Source organism: Teleopsis dalmanni, chromosome X (genome assembly GCF_002237135.1).
Source record: "Teleopsis dalmanni isolate 2A chromosome X, ASM223713v2, whole genome shotgun sequence".
Taxonomy (NCBI): domain Eukaryota; kingdom Metazoa; phylum Arthropoda; class Insecta; order Diptera; family Diopsidae; genus Teleopsis; species Teleopsis dalmanni.
The window spans coordinates 76,513,487-76,523,991 of record NC_051848.1 but is presented as its reverse complement, the minus strand read 5'-3'; positions in this window follow the sequence as shown (position 1 = coordinate 76,523,991).

The following is a 10,505-nucleotide window of genomic DNA, read 5'->3' as shown; positions in this document are numbered from 1 at the left end:
TATTTATGTGTACTAAATTTATAATATTATTTATTTAAAAAGCAACAATAAAGGTTATATATTTACAATTTAATTATTATATGGTATTTTCAAGAACTCTTCAACTCTACGTACCTAGCTATTATATTTTCATAAATCTTTTTTGGGAATGACTTAGATTTCATAGATATGCTCATTTGATAACATATTTTAGTACAGACAGATATATAGTATAATACAGTTAATTTTCGAGATATCGGGCTTAGAATTGAAAATTTGTACCTAAAAAGCTCTAACCATAAGTAGACACGTCATTAGTGTATCTACCTGTTATTACTCCTTGTTTTTGTAATCGAAGTTAAATTGCGTGTACTAGTTTGCGTTAGATGGCGTGATTAATTTTTTTTTGTTGCCTCGAGGTATTTCAAGGAGTAAGCTTTGTCGGCATATAACGTCAAGAAAAAAGTTGCTCAAAACATTAGACTCTTTGTTGTCAATTCGACATAGACATATTAAATTGCATGTAACCTAAACTTACGAATAAAAACTTGTTATTTCCTATTAACACTATTTGATATATCACATAACTTTATAGAGTTAACCAATTTTGTTAAAGCTAATTCTTTAGATACGTAATCATAAGGTTGTGCTGAAGATAATCCTTGGGTGCTATTTAAAACATGTTATTTTATTATCATAGTGCAAATATTTGTTTTAATTTCGTAAAAATCACTTATATTCATTAGCTGCAGTTTGTAAACATTGTATTTACTAAGATGAGCTGTGTACCCAAAACCTGAAAGGAACCAAAGGTTGTTTTTCTGGAGAAGTCAAGCAAATGGAACTACTTATCCCTTTCGTACTATAAACTATAGCAAAAGAACTAAACTTATATGTCAAGGATGAGGTAAGCCTTAGTACGCTCTATTAACATGCTAACACATATACACAAGATTAGTTGATACACTGTAGTTATACAATAGAACTATACGTTGATTGCTAGCTTAATAGTCTTTCATTGACCACTGAGCTGCTGGGGTTTAATAAATAAAACAACATATTTTAAGTTACTCGAAAAACTCAACTAATAGCTGGTATATGTGAAACAAATGCTCTCCGCTTCAACCTTATAACTGTCCTCGAATTTATTTTAAACCTTTGTCAGGAGGGATTGAAGGCTAATTTTGTTGCAATTAAAATATCAACTCCAAACGTTAAACATAAACTCAAAACTCTGTAGTATAAATATATAAAAATCCTTTAAAGTCAAACTGTAAGTACAGATTATACACATTCAAAAATAACATTCGGGAAAGAATTCTGACTAATTGTAAAATCATAAGAATGATGCAAATGTTTTACACTAAAATGCACCACTTATGACGTCCACAAATTGGTTGATTAGATAGTACAAGGCATACCTTGGCCCGTGAGTCCAATTGTTAATTTTTCTAGCCATCAGAGATTATACATATAATTAAAAAACGGTGCTCTGCTTCCAAAAAGCAGTATAAGCAAGGTAGAAACTGGAAAATAATATTGGAAAATCCTTCTACTGACTGGTGGTAGGTGTGATAATAAATATGAAAGATTTTCCTCTCAAAAGGTCAGAAACTAGTGATAAAAGTTTATATAGAGATATAAAACATTTATCGTAATTTACATTTTTCCTTTTTTGTTTTTCGTTTCGTAATTTTTTAAATTTATTTTTTATTAATTTTTTTTAATATTTTTTTTCAAATTTTTTTTTAAAATTTTTTTCTTGCTTCATTTTATTTTTATTTTTCATTTTATTTTTCTTTTTTACTGTTTTTCATTTTTTTCTTTTTTTTTTTGATTTTCATGTAGGTGCGCTACATAGCTTCAGAAAGCTCTTTGCAGTTAGTGTTCAATTTTAATCATTATATATATTTAGCTTAGTTATCTAGATATTGGATTAACTAATATAAATTTTTACATTGCACTCAATTCATACCACATCAGTCCATTATTTGAACTCAAGTGGACTTTAGTGTACAAGACCGTTACTTCAACCCAACCTAATTTTACCTATAGGTCATTCTTCTACAAATTAGACACCTTTTTGACCGCATCATCTCCGATTTGGCTGAAATTTTTTTATGTGCTGATTTACCATCTTCATTCTTCTTATTTTAAAAGTTAAAAAATAGAGAAAGATATTAATGCAACATATTTAAATATAATCACATTTCTCTAAGATCTAGTATATTCATAAAAAAGGTACTCAGTAGAACCAATAACAAACCTAAGCATCACATTATTTTTAGCCCCTAATATTTTTAACTATTTTGATTCGTCAACTGTTAAATATTTTTTTCTTCTGATTTTTGTTTGTTCTAGCCATCCGTTATCCTATGCAGGATATCATCTGAAACTTGCCTTAATTTTCTGGAAGTTTCTTTTGGACGCAATTTTAAGTGCAGGCGATTGAAACATTGTAAGTCAAAGTCGTTAATGCATTTTATTTTTTCCAACTTTTGCCATTATTTAAATGTTCTTACTTGTTCATGGGCTTTAAAAACAGAAACTGAAAACTTGTCAAATTTACTTAACTGTATTATATTATACTATATAAATTTATACCAAATTTGATGCCAGTATCTTTTTAAGATAGGGGTACTTAAATACTCCATATCGAATTCTTTACAGTTTATTTCTTAAAACATTTCTGACCTGTGCAGAGTATTTTTATAACTGTAGCGGAATAACACCTCATCAAAGAAGGTAGGTGTAGGTGTTATGTAGGTAGCTCAGCTAGTGTGGAACTTATTAATTATTTAATTAATCAATATGAGAAAAAAGTTCATAAAATGGTTTAATTATGTTAAAATTAGTAATTTAACAATACATATAATGCCGAACTAATTTAAAATGTTTTATTTTTATGAAGAATTTGATATATTCATTATAGAAATATTGAATATATAGTCTGTCTATATTGCAAGAAACGTCTGTCTAGATGATGTTGCTATTATTGCAAGAAATGAAAGAGAACTATCATCTCAATGCAATTAAATGAAAAAACTAAAAATATTGGTCTGAAATTAAAATAAAATATCTGAAGTAAATGCACGAAGCACAGCGATTGTTGAATATAATTATGAAATTCTGAACAACTTTACCGACCTTGGTGTTCTGATTGATAAAAATAACGAAACGAGAATGGCTATAAATGTGAGACTACAAGCGGCAAATAAATGCTTCTATATATATACATACCTAATGAAATCTCTCTCTCTCTCTTTCTGCAGGCTATTATCTAAACAAACTAAATTTCGAATATATACGATAATAAGACCGATATCAACTTATGGCTCGGAGTCCTGGACAATGACAAGGGTGGTCGAAGAAGCGCTAAAAAATTTAAAAAAAAAAAGTTTGGCCCATTCGAATAGGGCCAAGTTTATGGCCCTATTCGAATGGACGACAAGACATTCAGAAGACGAACAAACAATGAAATTAATGACCTGCTTAAAAATAAAAACATAGTAAGATTTGTCAAAGCACAAAGACTATGGGCAGCTCACGTTAAAAAAACCGATGACAACAATTCATAGAGGCAGACCGAAGCTGAGATAAAAAACGTGCACGAGGACGACTGAAAGCTCGGAGTTCCCAATTGGAAAATAACTACAGAAGATCAAAACAGACGGAGGCAGGTTGTGAAAGATGGAGGCCAAGGTTCACACTGGATTGTAGTGCCAAATAAGAAGAATATAGAAATAAAAAGTAAACATAATTGTGTCATGAGTTGGATAAAATTGATTTATTGGTATTATGGAGCGTATGAGTGACGTATAGGATGCCTGATAAATTAATTTTTTTTATTAATTCTAAAAGTAATGCTACATTAAAAACGTTTTTTTTTTAAGTAGAATTTATTGTTTAATCCGAATCTAAACTAGAAAAGAAAAATTTATATGACACATTCCTCTTTTTTTTTTTACTGATAAATCGTGTGTATATTTTTGGTGAGATATTAAGGATAAATTATTTTTTTAAATGCAATTCTAAGGACAATGTCATCCTGAAATTTTTTGCTTTTATAAAGAATTTTATTGTTAATCGAAATCAAAAATATTATATAAAAATATTTGTAGTATATTCTTAAAAAATTCATTCAATGGAAATAGAGAACGCATGTGCTTGATATGTTTTGCGGAAGAAAAAAATAATGCCATCCTAAAAACTTTATTTGTCAGTAAAATTTAAAACTAACAGACCGATTCTGTGCACTTTATAAACTTGTCAAACGTTGACACTTGTCAAAATTGACTGCTATAAAGGTTTTGGTATTCTGTGACATTCTTTTCCTTGTTAGTTGTCAATACGTCAAATGCTGTTGACAACTATAAAAAATATGCTCTTTACAAGCACCTTTTATTATATGCATGCATGACAAATATTCTTAACTAAAATATACGCTCTTTACAAACATATTTTTTATTGTTATTTGAAATGCTGTTGAAAACTACAAAAAATATGCTCTTTACAAGCACCTTTTATTATATGCATGCATGATAAATATTCTTAACTAAAATATACGCTCCTTACAAGCATTTTTTTTATTGTTATTTGAAATGCTGTTGAAAACTATATAAAATATGCTCTTTACAAGCATTTTTTATTATTTGCATGCATGATAAATATTCTTAACTAAAATATACGCTCCTTACAAGCATTTTTTTTATTGTGATTTGAATGCATGAAAAGTGCTTTCGACAATTTAAAATATATGCTCTTTACAAGCATTTTTTACGAACAGTTACGAACAATTACGAACAGTTACAAACAGTTTTATATACAAAACACTAGGTACTTGATACAAAACAGAACCATTAGGTACTTGAGCTTTGAAATTTGTCAAGATGTGTCAAGAATACCAAAAAGCTTTCTGCTATATAAAAATCATAAATTGTACTAAAGAATTTGACAAATTTGTCAAGTGCACAGAATAGGTCCGTAAATCTAAATAAAATATAAAAAATGAAAATTTTCAGGATACATTTGGGAAATAATTGTATTTTGAAGTTTTACGGATAATATTAGTACTTAAATATAAGCAATCTTAATTGTTTAAACTATTTCTTAAAAGTTCAATCAATTATCTTTAAAAGGTTTCTATCGTCAGTATAGCCTGAGATATGGCCCTTAATAAATGCGTCTACAATGTTAATTCTCAAAACCCCATGGATCCATATCTTCTAGAAAAAAGTTTCAGAAATTTTTGCTGTGATACGAGTCTTATAATGTATGAATATATATAGAATATATGAGTTTATAAAAAGCTTATATATTCTATTATATTCCGAAATTTCCTAAGAAAATATTTTTATAAATATTTTCCATATAAGACTTGTTTTATTTGTTGCGCATATATAATAAGTCTCAATAAGTCTCGGCTCTGACATATGTATGGCGCAATTTCATGACATTCTGATAACTAGTTTATAGGTCACAGTGGTTTTGGTGACCACAGGTTTGTAATTTTTAAAACAACACATAAAAATAGAATTTTTTATTTTGATATAACATTGATTGTTAAACATGAAAAAATAATGCTAAAACCAAACACTGGCTTTATAAGCATGGTAACTGCTGTGATAAATTCAAATGCAGCCTTATAAACACCGACGACAATTATTCAGGAATATATAAAAAAGTCTGCAAAATAGTTTTGAGAGATGGTAATGTGAAGTTGCGTGAGATACCTGATACTAGCAGATCGCAAAAATTTGGCCTAAATTGATTTTCAATAAGGTGCTATATTTTTCCACACCACACTAGAGACAAAATGAAATGAATTGCATTTCGAATTGCTTCTCTATCAACCATACTCTGTCAATCTGACTGCCAGCGAACACTAACTTTTTACAGACATCTAAAAAATGCTCAACGGAAACGGATTTGGCTCTAATAAAGAAGCGGTTGCTGAAGTTGAGACTTATGCCATTTTCGATTGATAAATCTGGTAACATTTTTAATCGCGTTTCCCTTTTTATTGCAATTACCATTATCGACAGGTAAATTTCGAGCGAAATGTGTAACACTCATGATCAATTTAAAACCCTCTAGATATATTGCGGGAGTACCAAGCTTACCTTAAAATTAACAGCTATTTTACATGACTTGATAAGTAAAATATGTTTTGTGTCGAGATATGTATTTATGAAAAATATAAATATCTTTAAACACTTCTACAAAAATATTAGATCAAATCGAGAGTAAGTTTGAATTTATTGAATTCGCATTTACCAATCGAAAACGCCCATATTTTAAGAATACAGACATATCGTTCTATAAAGAACAATTGAAAAGTTAAAAAAGTTTTGAAATAAAAGCACTTCTTTTGCATTAGATTATCTTGTTGAAAGCAGTTTATCTGAGACTGGGGGACTAAAATCGCGTAATGTGAAAACGTGTTGTAAGGACACTGCGTTATAGAGGGATTACTGTATATGTAAACTCACTTTATATTTTGTTGAATATTGTACTAATATTTCAAAGTTAATATTTTATGAATTCATGTCTTTCTATAAGCGTTATCATCTATACAAAATCTACACATCTTTTGCTATATGTGCGAAGATAGTGTATAATACTATTTCATTTCTTCAATACAAAAATTAAGCGCATATGCATATGCACTAAAATTAAAACACAAAAATCGGACATATAAGTACATCCGTTAACGAATTATTTAGGTTAGGTTATATCGGTGATCCCTAGGATATCTATTTACGCCTATTGGCACATTGTGTTACTGTGTAGTGAAGAAACTCAATGTTTAAAACCACTTAGAACCTTTTGCAAAGCATAGACTGCTGTTTAGTGGTAGGTCGTATAATTCATCAAGATCCTCAAGGAAGAGGATATTAAAGTACTTAGACGCCTCCGTCTAAGTAAGGACAGAGTATATGAGCGTTTTCATCGTCTTTTTCACAGCTGCGATAGGTATAATTGTCTGGAAGATTCAATCATGTTCTTCTTACATGTTTTCCTAATCTACAATGATCTGTAAGTAAACCTATTATAAGACTGATATCTCTACGGGGCATCTCAATGAAAGTATTGGATTTACTTTTATTAAAAAATGGCCAAATTGCATACAGGTGTCTTCATATCGTTAAGTATTTCCAACTCTTTTTGAAAAGTTCAGTACGGACAGAACTCCTAAAGCACCTTTTCTGGCTAGCTCGTCTGGTTTGCAGTTGCCGAAAATATCTTTATGATCGGGGACCAAGATTAGAGAAATATTGAGCTGCATCGACACCATACTAGATATGAATTAAACTGAACTTAAGGATTTTAAAACAACTTGACTGTCTGATAGTATGTATATATTCCTGCCAAATATATCATCCACTCTCAAACAGGCTGTAGCTTGTCTAACGAATTACTTAATTAATTGAATTAATTAATCATAATCTGTATTGATAATAAAATTCTCAATTTAAGAACAAATAATTTTTAACAATTTTTTATTTAATTTTTATGTGTCAATTAGTTCATCATTATCTTTATAATTATAATTACTGTAATTTCACAATAATTATCATTAGCATCATTAAATTTAATTATAAAATTAATAATTTTTGTGTTTTTTTTAATATTACAATACATAATTTTTATGTAATAGATATAAACATACATCACGTTTCATTTATTTTTAATATATTTTAATATTAAGATTTATTAATTTTTATTATATATTTATTATAATATTATAATTGATATTTGCTAATTGTATCAAGCATTTTATATATATTTTATTTTCTGTTTCATGTTTATATACTTCGCTCCTGGTATTGTAAACCATTACATTAATTTCTTTTAATTTTTTTTTATTTTTCACTATATTAATATATAATACACAAATATGTACAGTTTTATTTACACAAAACAATTAATGCATTTTTTCCATAAAATAACATATGAATGCATATATAAATATAAATTCAATAATAATAATAATAATAATAATATTCATTATTTAATTTTTTTAATCGTTAATAAAATTGTGTTGGTATGAGTTAATTTTAAACTAAATTTAAACTCTTTAGGAGTTAATAGCGTTTGGTTTTGAGCAATTTTTTTTTAACAAAAAAAAAGTGATTGACGTAAAATAAATTTTGACATTTTGCAGAGAGGTAAGTTAGAAGAAACTATACAATTAGTTATTTATTGTAATAAATTTTACTTATAGATTCCTCAGACATAATCTCGAATATCTTATTAGTTCATGTACTCGACCTCGCTGACAATAAAGGATTTCAGAATTTTGTGAATTATATTAACTAAACATCTTTTTAGATATAATAAACTTGGTTTTACCTAAAAAGACTACTATGTATGGTGAAATCACAATGAGTCTCTTTGCTGTAAGAGAACCTCTTTTATTCATATTGACACTCCACACTAACTCAACTAACCAGTACTAGCCAATAATTTATATACTACGATAAAATCTGTATATTTCTTTCTTTTGTTTAGAGGAAAAATTTTTTTTACTGAACTACAACTATTAGATATTATAATGCGCTAGAATATTTCTTATGGATGTCGATCTCAATTGCGGTAATCATGTACATGCACCAGAAGAAATAAGTTAAAAAAAAGTTGAAAATACTTAATAAACTTTTTTAAAATAATTTAAATTTCATTTAGATATTAATTTATCACTCCATATATTGCAAACAAATAAGGATGACTTTCGTACACAACTGTACTTATTCCTGTTCTGTCTCTCTCTAACTCAAAAAAAAAATATCAATTATAGCACATTGTGCACCAGAAGAACTTGCACATTCTGTATTTCACATAACGAGAACGGATTACAGTTAGATGTGCTATTTAAACTGTGAATCAAGCCTTGCTGGAGATATTGCGATACAGCTTTGGGGACGACTAATTTGTATTACATAAATACAAAAATAATACTATCCTACATACATCTACTTATATTACAGTATGCGTTCAGGTATGTAAATAATTGATTATTCCATTATTTAAACAATAAAAGAAGAAAGATGTTGATTCTGAGTACTAAATGATCAATAATATGAAGATACTCGGAACTACCAATTGTCGACAGCACTTCACTAATCGGGTTGGTTGAAGTAGGTTATTAGACACAGTCAAGGACTTTTATGATGGCCATCAAACGAGAGTACAACGAAACTGCATTATAATTAGGACTAAAACCATACGGAATTGTTAAAGACCTTTACGCAAACAATATCTTATTAATGTAGCATCATTTGTAGTAGTAAAGTTTTGCAGAATTAAGCAGTGACATCCAATATTCGTTATAGAAAAGGTTGGAACATTTCAAATTACATTAAGACTGAAAAGTTTTCGGAAATTCTCATTTAAAATTCGCGCGCTGTATATTTTTCGATATTTTAAGTTTATGTAGTTTGGCAGCACTGTCCTTAATTACTATGCCAAAAATGAGCTCGATCTGTCAGACAGTTCGTTTACGGCAGCTGTTGAAACCAGTTCACCTCAGTAGTGCGTTGCGAAATGTCTTCGACGGTCGTACGACCGTCCTGGAAGGCTTTGTACCACTCATAAACTTGAGTTTTCGATAAAACTGATTCCCCATAAGCCTTTTGTAGCATTCGCAACGATTCTGCACACGAAATTTCGTTCGAAACACAAAATTTGATGCAAACTCTTTGTTCAATATTTTTTTCCATTGTTTTTTTCGCAACGCCCTACTGAGGTGAACTGGTTTCAACAGCTGCCGTAAACGAACTGTCTGACAGATCGCGCTCATTTTTGGCATAGTAATTAAGGACAGTGCTGCCAAACTACATAAACTTAAAATATCGAAAAATATACAGCGCGCGAATTTTAAATGAGAATTTCCGAAAACTTTTCGGTCTTAATGTAGTTGGAATGAACCTTACGAAAGATAATAATATTGATACTTATAATGATAAAGACGACAAGAATACTAATGAATACCGACTGCTGTTGATAAAATAACTGGTAGACAATTTCATCTCCGAAGATGTATTGGTAATTAAGAAATGCAGGGAGAAATTTACAAAAAAAAAAATTATTGGAAAGAGCTAAAAAAAACTGTTGTTGTGAAATCGCGCAACAGACGGTACTGTGGCCAGAAGAGTCTTATTGTACTATTTGGAAAGAACTAAAATGGCAGATTTGTATCTTTTGTTTATCTAAAATCAAAATTTTATTAAATAATTGAATATTTCCAAGAACAATTAAATTTCTTTGATACATAACCACATGTGCGGAACTAACAATTTCATAAGAAGTAATTATTTATTTAATAAAATTTCACAGTTATTATATGACTATATATACCACATAGCTGATCGCGTACTGTTTATATAAAATATAATATAATTAAATTATTTTTTCTTTCACAAAATCTACGCTACATACCTGGTTAAGGCTTATATCTTTAATAAGATAATTACAAATGGATCTTTAAGATATTTAATGTGAACAAGTCTTGTATAATATGCAAC